The following is a 13,738-nucleotide window of genomic DNA, read 5'->3' as shown; positions in this document are numbered from 1 at the left end:
TGGAGGAGTGAGGGGTAACACATCTGAGGAAGACTGAGGGAATTCAGGAGGTGGAGGGTGTGAGCGTCGTTTTGTCACCCAGCCCTGCCAAGGGTTCGAGGTGCATTTCCCAAACCATAGGCCGTTATCAGAAGAGGACCCACCTGGAATTTTGTTTCATTACTAGGAGGAAAGAGTTTTTCGAGAATGCTCTAGACACATCCTTTTCCTCTTTTATTTCAAAGGTAATAGGTGCTTTGAAAAAGGAATGGCTACCATTTCTTGGAGGCTTGTCCTGGCACAGTTATAAGTACCTTACATGTTACTCGTTGCATTCACACAGCAGCAGTCTGAGCGAAGTAATATTATTACCCCCATTTTCAAAATGAAAACACTGAGGCAAGCAAAGCTGGCCTGTGAGGTCCTTCTGCCTGCCTCCAGGGCCCATTGTTTCAGCAATCTCACTATCCCGCCTCTTCAAAACCTCAACCTTTTTAGAATTAACCACATGAAATTGCTAATCTTGAGTCATTTTCTTCCTACAAAGCTAACAATTTCCCATGATTCAACCTAATGCAAACTTACGTAAGATAACACGTGGAACTCCTCCTCCCCGATTCCACTGTCTGGAAATGTCTACTTCCAGAACTTTCCTATGCACACACCTCCATTTACACCCATAGACAGAGGTACATAATTTTGTGTTGTGTTGTATACAAGACTGGGAAAATACATTCAAAAGTGTTTCTTGACCATCAGGAGCCAAGTATCTTGTGCATTTGCGTTAGTGTTTCTGCAGCTGGATGTCCAGAAGTGAAACACTAAATCATAAAGCTTCCCTCAGGAAGTGGCAGTTCTTACACTTCTGCTGTCCCTGAGTCATTCATTCAAATGTCCAGGTGCTCGGTTCCTGGTGTGACTGCCAAGTTAGTCGAGCCAGTGAAGCGCAGACGCTGGATTACATGTTGTAAACATCGTGGGGGTTGACCCAGCAAGACTTTTGAAGACATAACCCCAGCACTGACCTTCAGTCTGACCAGAAGGCATAGCTAGCTCAGATTTATGAATATTATGTCCTGCCTCAGAGGCCAGAGATCACTGGGCAGCCCGGGTTGTTTCTTTAAGCCCACAGAGATATGTGGAAGGGGTGGAGCTGACCTCCAGGGTCTTTGTGCCCAGAGATGAAAGGCCTGTGAAGGTCAGACACCCCTGTTAAGTCAATACCCCATTCAGTGCTCGCTTGGGTACTTTGACCTGTCATGACTCAGCCGCCTGGAGGGTCCCATCCCCTTCAGACTGATTTGATGTTGGCTCTTGGCTGTTGGATGTTTTGTTGTGATCCTTTGGTTCTCTTATACCTGGCTGATTTTAACCCATCAGGGATTGCCGCTCACTGACCCTTTCAGTCCATTTGGCGTTCACTTCTGAGACTCAGAGCTCTACTGTCTGAAGTTGTGCAGCCACTTGGGGTCCCTGCTCCTTAGGGAAACTCTCTTACCCGGACTCTGGCTACAACCTGCACTCTGGCCCCCCATTCCACTTGAGGCAATTCCAACCCAGCAACAGAGTGATCATGGCTAAAACATGATACATTTTGTTACTCCTCTGCTGAAATCCTTCCCATGGTTTCCCAGAATGCTTAATAAAACACCAACTCCTCCCCATGACGTATAAGGCCCTACATGATATGGCCCTGGCTCCTTCCAGGTCCCAACTCATTCCCCTGAGCTCAGGAAACTCCAGCCCTATTCATTTTGTGTGCCATGTTGGCTTTCCTTCAAATACTTTATTATACTGCTCTTCCCTCTTCTGGAAAAGCCTTCCCCTTAATTCCCCATGGATGGCTTCATCATGCCATCGCTAAAATTCTCTATTTCTCTGTTTATTTATTTATTTTTCTTTCCCCCAATAAAGCACTCAGTCATACAAGTAGAACCTCTTTCGTGTTCTTCAATTCCCCACAGTGTTTATAATGATAGATGGCATTTCTTAGAAGCAAACTCAATGTTTGGTTAAAAAGATAAGGAATGGGCGAATGATTCCTGGGTTTTTATATGCAAAGAGCAGCGGTAATTACTAAGTGAAAGATTTTCCTGGGCTGTAACTTCAGCTAGTCTTCAGTAGGCACATTTCTTTACAGAGAGAAGAAGAGAAAGTGGACAGGTTGGTTGGGTGAACAAAGTTGTATGTTCAGAGACATTTATCATCACTTCATATTAAAGTGAAATCCGTGAAAACAATGTCAGTGTCATTCCTAGGGAAGGTATCTGAGATACCTGGCATAGCAGGGAGGGGGATACCTGGCATCTTTTAACCAGGATACAGTTATCTATAAGAACTGACGTGAAATGGTAAGTAAGAGTGTGAAGATAAAAGGAGTTAACTTCAGAACACTATGTTTAGCATTACAGTGTTTGTTATAATAATGAGGAGCGGGGAGGAATTTGTATTTGCATTAATATGGTGGAATGATATAGGGGAAAATCTGGTTATTCATGAAAAGTGAATCACAGAAACACTTTTATTTCTACTTTGTATGTTTATAGTTGTTTGAAATGCACATGTATTATTTTCATTAAGCAGATAAAACACTAAAGGGATATATAAAAAGCCAGCACATGTTTAATCTGGAAAGGAAAAGTAGAGAATGACCATTTCTAAAGCACGTAGAAACCATGGTTCATAAATTGGGCAATGATTTAAAAAAAAACAAAGAAAGAAAGAAAATGGGCTTAAAGGTGACAGACTGTGATCAGACAGTCCAAATCCCTCAACCCCTGGCTCTGCACAACAGCCTTGGTGGCTTAAGTGGCACTAAAGAAATGCTTTCTCAAGCTAGCATTAAGGTTCCCGTTCCAATAGAAAGCTGAGCAAACCAATATTTTAATAATAACAACAAAGCGCCACTAACTCTGTGATCTTCTCTCTATGTCTTATTGACGCCCTGGAATCGGCCTTTCTACCTTTGCATTGGAGGTTTCCAGTAGGATCTTACCCCAGTCGCCTCTTTAAGGGTTAGGGCTGCTCTCAGAGCTGCTCGTAGCACTATGACTGTTTGCTTCCCTCTTCCCCCAGGGGAAGCTGAATCTGTCCATTCTTTTATTCTCAGCCCCTGAAGTGGGGGGAGGGAGAGCAGAGAGGTAAAGCACCAGAGAAACCAAAAATAGGAGAGGGTACTTCAAATGATAAAAGCACATTCCAGACTTGAAACTGGACCAGAAGAATTGAAAGGTACAGAAATAAAGACAGTGCCAGTAGTTACTTCACTCAAGTAATGATAATGAAGTTTGGGTGGGGAAAGACTAGCTCATATTCACTTCTCATTGATTCATTCAAGAAGTATTTATTAAGAGGGTAGATCTGAAAGGTTCTCATCACAAGAAAAACGTATTGTAACTGTGAAGTGACAGATGTTAACTAAACTTATTGTGGTGATCATTTTGCAATAAGTACACATATCAAACCACCATGTTGTACACCAAAGCCTAGTATGTTACATGTCAATTACATCTCAATAGAACTGGAAGAATATATTACATTAAAAAACACAGGTATTTATTGAGCACAGGATACGGGTAATGATTAAAATATCACTGTACAAATACTGGGCGATGAGTTGGGGACACAACAGTGAAGAAAACAAATGAGGTCCTAGCCCTCATTAAGCTTACAGTCGAAGTTGGGGGGTGGACATCCATCACAAGAGAAAGCATAACTGCAAACTGTGAAGGGCTGTGAAGAAAGGATTATGTGCTACGTGAATGTGTGGATGGGTTGCCGTCTCTGACATAAATCAGGAGGTGAAGGAAAGCTTCCTGGAGGAAGTGCCAGTAAGTTGAGGTCCAAAGTGAAATGGGAGTCAACAAGGCAAAGCAAAGAAAACACCAAGTGTGAGGGTGCTAGGTGAGCCAGGCACTGTTGGCCTCAGCTGGCAGGAAGGCCATGGGAGCTGCCGTGAGGTGGAGAGGGTGCTGGATGAGAAGAGCGAGGCTTCTGCAAAGTGCAGTGGCGTGAGCTGTGAGATGCCACTGCAGGGACTCTCTCTCGATGGCAAGAGAAAGTTAGAATAGAGACTGAGCTGCTTCGCAGTCTCTTCACTTGCCCTCTCACACCCCCTGCCTCCAAGCCACCTCCCTTCTTCGGTTTTCCCCTAATCTCCCCTCCCAGGAACCTCAGTTTTCTCCAGTTGAACCCACTTGTGCTGTCCTGAGGATAAGGAAGAGGGTCCTTTCTACTCACCAAAGGGTAGAAAGTGCACACCAGCCACTTCTTCCAGATATGATGGTCCATGGGTGTAATTCATACATATAAGTAATTGACTATGTTCCAAGGGTCAGGAATCAAGCTAATTCCTAGGAATATGACAATGTACACATGATCCTTGCCCTCATGGAGTTCACTGTCGACATCAGTGATTTTCAAATTGTGGTCCCTGGACCAGCAGCCTCAGCATGACGTGGGGACATGGTAGGGATGAAATTCTCAGGCCCCACCCGAGGTGTACTGACTGAGAAATTCCACAACGGCGCTCAGAAATCTGAGGCTCTAGGTAATTCGTATGCTGTTCAAGATTGAGACCCATGAGTCTAGTGGATTTTAAGCTAACAAAGTAATTTCAATTATCATTTCCTTCAACTTTTTGATTTAATTATTTGAATCTTGAAATGTGAACTATTTCAAATGTACGGAAAATAAGGCACCAAAGTGTAGCCACTTCCCAAATATAATGAACATTATCACGTTGTCATATTTTCTTCAGATGTCTTTTTAATTTTTGAAAGAAACAAAATATTTCAGATCCAAATGAAATTCTGCTTCCCATTCCTTTCTCACCCACCCTTCCCCAAGAGACCACCACCACTGCCCTGAAATCTATTTGTACCATAGCGTGGGTTCCATTTTTGCACGTCTGTCAAGGATAAACTGTATTCACACATCAGAGTTGTGTGTCTGAACTCCCGTGCCTTACCACCCAGTCCTAGGGATCTCTGACAGCCGGGTTCAGAATACTTGGTGTTCCAGAACTGGCAACAGGGTAGATGCAGGAAGCTGTCGATTAGAGAAAACGGGGGGATGTCTGAGAAAGAGACACAGAGAGACCGAGACAGAGAGAGGTTATGCTGATGACCCAGCAAAGACCTGGAAGGTTTAAATGCAGAGAGAAGTGAAGGAAAGATGTATAGCTGGTGACGATGAGGAACGTCTGGGGGGTTGGGTTTGAAAATGGGGTTCATGCCACATATTACCATAACCACACATGTCTTCACTTCGGTTAGTGCTGGTCTCCCTCTGCTGAGCACTCTCTTTGGAGATATAACCAACAGCATTTTCAAAATACTGCACCGGTGTCAGACTGTTTCCAGGGTTTTCAAGGTGGTCATTTAATAGACAGTATCCCTGTTTGTCATGGCCGTGATTCCAGGGACTTGGCCTTTTCATGAAAAGAATAGTACCAGCTGCCATTCATTTGGGCTTCACTGTGTGCCCAGCGTTGTGCTAACAATATGTGCAGTGCATTACTCTTCACTGCAATCCTGCAATCCTGGAGACAGAAAAATTCCTTTATGACTCATGTTCACAAGGAGGAGATTGAGGGTCAGGGAGTCACACAGCTGAGAAGTGGCAGAGCAGGACCGAGTCCCGGGGTGACTCCAGAGCTCACAGTATTAACCTCACTCTATACTGCCTCTTCATTGAAACTACCAAGAAGAATGAGATGGAAAGCATCCCTTGCCCCAAACACCCTTTTCTGTAATTTTGGCTCAATTAACCAAATAAAAGGCATACAAAGGACCAATCTTAATAGACACGTTTACGTCACTTTATTAAAACAACAGATATAGAGATGGATATGTAGCTATTCCTGTACAGATAAGTGCCTGTGGCTTTCCTAAACAGTCAAGAAATTTTTATTTAGATAGGCGAACCCATCCTTCACTTATGTGTCAATGTATCGATTACCTATTTAACAGAAAGGTTAGAGCTGGAAGCCACTACTAATTGATGATCGATCAGACCGAGATAAAACAACTTCGATAGTATAACGAAAGTCAATGGAAAGATGGTTTGCTTTGCTAAAATTTGATTGACTTTCAGCTTTCCAGTCTATCCATTGCAAAGAGTACAGGACACCTAGAAAAGATCAACTTTCACCCAAGGTTGCCTCCACTCAATTTGGCTAAGTGAAACAAGACATTATAATAGCATTCCTTCTTCCACTCACTCGGTAAATCTTGCCTTCCATGTTGGGGAAAGATTTTTCCAGGAGTGTGTATCTACATTAGTCAAAGAAAGCACCGTCTTGGAAGCTTGTCTACCTTCATTAAATAGCTTTCAGAGCACACAATGCAACTGAATAAGGTGCATTATACAAATGGTTTTCAACGCGCCTAAGGAAAAGGAGGTGTCCTCAGATGGGAGCGATTTTAAGTAGCTCATCTGCACCACAGGAAATTCATTTCTCCTTTGATTCTTATGCTATTTCACAGGATGTATATGTATTCTGGTCCCTGTGTAGTTTTGTGAGGGGTTTGCAGCCACCTAAACCAGAGACTAGTGAATAGTCATCACACTTCTGAAAACACACACCAAACACCTTGTAATTTTCCCAGGAATAATATTTTTTATGGTTCTCCATTCTGACTCAAAGGTGCAGCGAGATGTTTTTGCTAAGTAGGATTATTTTCTCCCACGTGGAGTTTTAGACCTTGTGACAAATGTAAATTGAAATCTGTCAGTCTTTCCAGCTAGACTCAGAAAACCAGGTGCAGTGTTCCTCTGTCTTATTTGCGAATGTTCGGCGAGAAGGGCGGGGGTGGGGTGCTTTTAACAGGGCTTGTAACTTTGGAGCTTGGATTGAAGGCATATGCAGTCTGCAAAGGGATGGGGGAGAGGAAGGCTTCACAAAACAAGCCCCCGGAAGCCTTCCTGACAAGCATTTTGCATGCAGTTAGACAAATGTATTCTGCTGCCAGGATTTTACAGGAATCATACTTGATGTCTGTCACCAAAAAGATTCTTGGGCACTGGTGGAGTGACAAACCATTGTGTGTGCCTCAGAGCTGTGGTTCTCAGTCTTGAGCATGCTTCAGAGTCACCTGGATGGCTGGTTACAGTCACAGGCTGCTGGGCCCCTCCCACAGGGTTTCGGACTCATGAGGTCTGGGCGGGGCCACTGGTCTAGGGACCACTTCTTGAGGACCATGTCCTTCGAGTTGTCAGTGGGGGACGCCTGGTGATGAGGAGAATGCTTACCAGCAGGAAGTTTTACCCAACCAAGGACGATGTGCTCTTGGGCTTACAGTCTGTGCAACAGACGCCACAAACCATGAAGCAACATGGCATCCCCAGGAGCCATCCTCGTAGGGAGAAATAAGGTGAAAACATTCTTCTTAGCTTTCTGGACATGCCTACTCAGCATGGCTCTTTCCTCTTCTTATTTGTGAAGCCATACTCCTCCTCACTTCCCATCTTGCTGTCCTGCTGATGGAAAAGCCAGCCGCTCCCAGAATGCATTAGGGGAGCTCAAGCTGTAGGCTACAAGTACCAGAGGTGATTCCAGGCGATGAATCGAGCCTCCGTTTATGATACCTATGGACACTCTTAACCGATACATTCTTGGTGCAGGCAATTACTAACATTTTCTCAGCATTTCCAGGGTTTACATCTGACCCCCAAAGTGAGGCAGCTTGGAGCTCCACGGATCCATAACGTTCATTGTGTACCATTGCTAATAAACATTTACAACGTGGCAGGCTCAGCCCTTGCTCCATGAGGCCCATTTGCGAGAGCACAGCGACAGAGCCCGTATTTAGGCCAGCATCTCACCACATTAAATAGATTGGTTTCTTCTTATTACATTGCTCTGTCACTTGCGTTTGCATCTCCGACAGTTCCTGCACCCCAGCACGATAGTTAGGGATGCAGGGAGGACCACAGCTCGCCCAGTCCTCGGGAGCAATATTGGGAAGGGAGGCTGCCGAGGCCTGCTTCCCCAGCAAAGGTAGGGCAGCCAGAGTGTAGTGCTTCTTTCCACGCAGCCACACAGCAGCCTTCCTGCTTCTGCACCCAGCAACAGCTATGTAGACAGGAGGGGCAGGTTCAGTCTTGTCACAGTCTGAGTGGGGAGAGAACAGTCCTTTGAAATCCTGGCCCTTTCCTAGCTGCTCTGCCAAGAGCGGGCATTGCTTGGTTTCAATTTTGGCTGTTGTATTTCATGGTACAGAAGCCTCCCTGCATATGTAGAAAGGGTGTGTTTATGGATCTACACCCACAATGCATTTGTCTATTTTTATATATGCATATTGCATAGTAATAGGGATTTTATGCATCGAATGAAACTATTTCCCCAATTTCGCTCGGTTTATCGTGCTGCTGAATAATTCAGCTACTGTGTGGACTTCATGGATTTTTGCTTGATAAATTCACCACTCTGAGCTTTCCCTTTCATTGGAATTTTTAATCAGATTGAAACCCATCACGTTGAGATCAAAGCTGGGAATAATGATGTTACCAATCTATGTTTTAGCCAAAGGATGTTCCTGAGAGCACGCGTCCTCAGGTCGCTTAGTCGCTTGCTAAAGTGTAAGAGAATTTATGATGCTAAATAAAACCAGGGGAAAAAAAAAAAGATGTTTTAATAAGATGAAAATCCAAATGTTAAAATAATGAGCCATCTGCATGGGTGGCCCTCTCTTGAGAGAGATGCCAAGAGCTTTGCCATCTGTGAAACATTTACCAGCTGTTTCCTTCCCTTTTTTGTGAGAACATAAGAAATCCTTGCACTTGGCGTCTCTAAGTGATACATCGCAGGGAAGAAAACAGGTTTTCCCAACTTCAGGAAGGCTGCACTGAGCTGAATTCACCAAATCATACTTTGGGCAACCGTAGAACTGTACCCCAGTGTGTCACTCTTCTTCCTCCACACTCCCCCCCTTGTCTGAATCTCAACAGAGGGCATGGTTGGATGGGAAGGAAACGGGAAGTGAATCACATCCCACGAGGTCATTTAAAACCACATGTTTTCTGAGAAAGTCTGTGCCTGCTCACTGGTCTGCCTGCAAGCTGGTTTTACCTTCTGAGTATTCAAGCAAGGTTTGGGCTAAATTGCAATCTGACTGAAACGGGGAAAGGTGTCTAAAACAGTCCAAATATTTTTGAACATGTCTTTCCTTCTCCTTTCTCTTCTCTGATCACTGTTTCCCATATCTGCCAGTCAGCCCGTGGCCCTGCTGGGTGTGCCCTGACAAGTCCCTCATCTAGGTTGCCGACTTGTGTAAGGTCTTAGGATCTGCACAGAGTGCCAGGCGTGAGGCTGACTTTGCAGCCAATTCTGATCTGAGGTAGTGTCCCCAGCAATAAAACACTCACAGTGTGGGGTGCTGATCTATCGGCGCCTCCCCGGGTTTCTGCTTTGTTGCCTCCCTCTTCTATTGCCAGAATCTGACAGAATTTTATTTTTTTCTCCGACTGCCATCTTTTCTACTTCATTAACTGTCAAATGCATTTCAGGGAACATAACCTAACAAGAAGGTTTAGTTAATGAATGTGAAGTCTTTCAGATGCTCCCCTCAGGTGTCATTCCTAAGGATTTTAGGAAAGCTTTAGGTCATCTTTCAAAAAATAATTTTTCTAAGGCCCTATGTGATGAAATGGGGGAAATGAATCTATGGGTTATGGCCGCTCTCACTTTAGTGCCTCAGTGTGAAACCAGACCTTAGAGGGGGGAAAAATCAAGACTCATGGCTTCCTTGCGAAAAGCCCAGGAGTTGCAACAGCAGTATTGACTGCATTCTCGAAAGGGTGATTTCACATATCAGGCTGTAGGGATGTGCGCTGTGAAAATCACATTTCACATAAAGTAAGGGCATAAAGGAAATTTTCTAGGTCACTCAGCAAAGCAGAGTTATCCTTGCTTTCCAAGCCAGAAGAAATTTCCAAGTGCTTCATCCTCAGACGCCCAACCACTTACGGGGTGCCTGCTGGACCCTAAGTACGGAGCCCACTTCTGAGACAGCGTTCTGGACACAGCTACAGGCTCCCTGCGTGAAACGAGCTTCCGGGGAAATGGAGCTTACGACGTCGATGAGACAAGACTTCCAATGAAGGCTAATGCTCCTTGCCAGTACTTTTCAACCAGGGGAGATTTTGCACCCACTGGACATTTAGTGGGTCTAAATGTGTGGAGACATCTTTGGGTGTTACAACAGGGTGGAAAAGTGCTACCAGCATTGAATAGGTGGAAACTGAGGATGCTGCTGAATATCTGATGGGACAGGAGAGCCCCCTCCCCGGCCCAATAACAGAACGTTATCCAGCCCCACAAGTTAGTGGTACCACTATTGAGAAACCCTGTATGAAGTTCAAGCTTCAAGGAGGAAAAGAGGTGAGCCAGGTGGAAGGGATGGAGAGAGGCTCTCCCTCCTGATGGTTGGTCTTTCAGACCCCGGTTTGCAGGTCTAGTTTGCTGAACCCTGATCTCTAGATCAACCCAGGATAGAGATAAACCATTTAATATGTCTGAATGATTCTTGAACGTGAGTATTCATAAAAACAACATAGAGAATTAATCAAGAATAAAATCAAAATGATAGAGAAATGTCTACACTCTTCCATTAAATGTTACTATTCAGAGAGTGCCAAAAAAAGGTATACACGTTTTAAGAAAGGAAAAACCTGTATTAAAATTGTAATACTCTATATATACCGATAACAAAAGAATGCAAGTCGTATATACATTTTTTGGCACCCCCGGTATTTAATGTGCGCATATACATTTAAATCAAACTATGAAAATGATTAGAGCTTTGATAGGAACCTGTACTTCCTTGTAAGGAAATGGTAAAATCCTTGGGGAGAAATCGTATCACATATAAGCCAGGATATTGCTAAGCTGCTGTAACAAAGAGACCGAAAATCTTAGTGGCTTTACAAGATAGAAGTATATTTTTCTCTCACACCATATGCAACACATGTCATTGATCTCTAGCTTTTCCATCCTCTCCATCTGCAGCCATGAGGAAAGGAGAAAGAGGCAAGGGGAAGTCATACCCAATTCTTTTAGGAAATACAGGCTCATAGCAGACACATCACTTCTGCTCAGATACCATTGACCAGAATTCACTCACATGGCCACAACCAAGCGACGAGGAAGTTTGGGAAATGTAGTTTTAAGCTGGGCAGCCTTGTGCTTCACGAAAATTTGGGCCTCTCTCTCTCTCTCTCTCTCTCTCTCTCTCTCTCTCTCTCTCTCTCTCTCTCTCTTTCCAGAGAGAATGGGAGAGACAATGGAGAGAGAATGGGAAGAATGTGTATTCGTAAACAACTAGCAGCCTTTTCCATTATACACCATAATGGAAATGACCTTGGGCTGTGGGGTCAGACTGATATGGTTTGGAATCCTGGCCCCACTGCTTCCCAGCTGTGTGTTAGTGGGGATACGCCTTTTTGAGCTTTAGTTTCCTCATCTGCAATATAAGATGAATGATCATATCCACTCTTGACTCCCCATTTTCTAAGTTCTGCCTATACCCCAATCATCCTCATTAGGGAGAGAGATCTAAAAATCAACTCTCTATATTGCTCAAATCCAGTCTAACCTACCCAAGTGCACCAAGGGAGTGAGTGTCCCCTATTGCCCATTCCTGGATTTTACTCAGTGATAACAACAGAAAGAACAGGCCACACAACATGATTTTATGAGCAACATGGGCTTGAGTTAGAGTCAGCATGGAAAGCAACAGTTCCATTATGGAGAAGGCTTCTGGAGCACACAGCTTCCAAGTTTTCATAAGCAGAATTATTTTCTTTGTGATGTCATACCTCTTTCTCTTTCACAAAACTTTGCCAAACACCTGTGGACCTTTGCCCAATGAGGAAATAACTAGATCATGTGTGGCTCTGTCTCTTATTACTGCTTTCCTCATTTGTATATGTGTTTTGTTTTGTTTTTTTTCTTGTTGCAATGTCATTAACATGGGGATGTGGCAATGATGTTGGAAGTGGAACAAGAAAGTGCAACCTTAGTTGAACTTCGGGCTCCATTCTATCACCCTTTTCCTTGGCTCAAACCATTTTGCAATCACTGGAATGTAAATCTTGTAGAGTTTCTCCTTCTTGTTTTGTCTTTCTCTCCATAAGGTTTCGGTGACTTCAGATATTCCACGTTTACTAATAAGACCTAATACCTTCTCCAAAACAATAGATTTCTTCCTCTGACCAATACCTCCCATTCAACACCTACCTTTACAAGTTGTTGCAACAATTTAATGAGGTGATACACGTAAAGTTCTTAGAACAAAGCCTAATGCACATTAATTGACGCAATAAAAGTTGGCTACACCATGAACAAGACCGAGTGGGTTCTGATATTAACTCCCAATCCCTCCCCACTAAGAAGTGGATCCAACAACGATCCAAAAATGTATCTAATGGAATTATCTCTGTTCTTTGCCTTAAATTCACCATTATCCATTCAGATCCTGTTCCCATGCCAGAGCAATCTGCACTGAACTATCGGAAGACCAGCTACTAATATCAGGGAATTCCCTGCCTGCAAGTGCTCAAAGGACACACCTTAAATTAAAGTCCAGAACAGCTGTGAAATGAAAGAAGTAGGCAGCCCATGACATGATCTGCAAAATGCCTACGACCAATTCCTTCGAATTCACAAATAGCTTCTCTGTTCGCTAGCCAAAGCGCCATCATCTCTCTCTCTCACTCCCCGAGCATTTTCTCTCTCTGCTCAATTGCCTTTCCTAAGGTAGTCAAAGGGAGCTTTATAGCCAGCTCCTTTTAGTATACAGAAACTTCCAGATTGAGATTGTCTCCCGTTGGGCCAGACCACAAGCACGATGACTCACTGATGGATGGGATGTGTTGCCTGTCTTTGCAGGTCTCTGGAGTGCTGTGATTTCACATGGTATGCCCATTGGTGAATATGCTACCTTATAATCGGCTGAAAACTGATATGAAAATTAGAACGAGTTGCTGTTAATGTTTAGGTCCTTTACAATCATCCCCTGAGCCTCACTTCTTACCAACCTACTAGGAGTCTGCAGGTTAGCCAGGTTCATCTAGGTATCTTTCCCTTTCAGAGTCATTCATTTGTTCATTCATTCAGCACTTTTATTCAATTCTGTTGTTTCCTAGTCACTGTGTTACGTTTTTGAAGATAAAATGGTGAGAAAGATAAACAAAGCCTTTTCTTTATCTATTTAAAATTTTGTTTTTGGCATATGAATTTTTCTGCTTCTCTGTATCAGTGGGTGAGTGTAGAACAGCTGCTCCCTTTTAACGTCCGTATTCTCTGTGGAGGCTTCTCAAATTGTTGCAACCCAGAATGAGCAGAGAACCCTTCTTATCTCATGTCTAAGTTGACCAAAAATGTCAGGATTACAGGTTACACACAACAGAAACCAATTCTGAATGTCTTAAGTTAAAAAAAAAAAAAAGTTGTTTGGGGTTTATCAGGGTGACCCCAAATTACAAAGGGGATGGAGGACCTGTTAGAACGATGGCAACTCAGAAGCAGCCAGGTGGCAAGGATCCTAAGTCTTCCTTTAGCAAGAACGATCCACCCAGGAGAACACCACCAGAGCCACTTGCTAAGACACCACGGCCCTGGGAAGCTAGAGCAGCTACTGCAGACGTGCTCACAACTGTAGGCTCAGAACGGCAGGGAGGGCACCTCCAATGGGCCAGACTTCAACCGTGTGGTCTCCAGAGTGTGGGTGCAGTGTGGACCCAACCCCATAGGAGG

Source organism: Rhinolophus hipposideros, assembly GCF_964194185.1.
Source record: "Rhinolophus hipposideros genome assembly, chromosome: 22".
Classification (NCBI taxonomy): Eukaryota; Metazoa; Chordata; class Mammalia; order Chiroptera; family Rhinolophidae; genus Rhinolophus; species Rhinolophus hipposideros.
The sequence above is the reverse complement of the archived record's forward strand: the minus strand, read 5'-3'. Positions refer to the sequence as shown.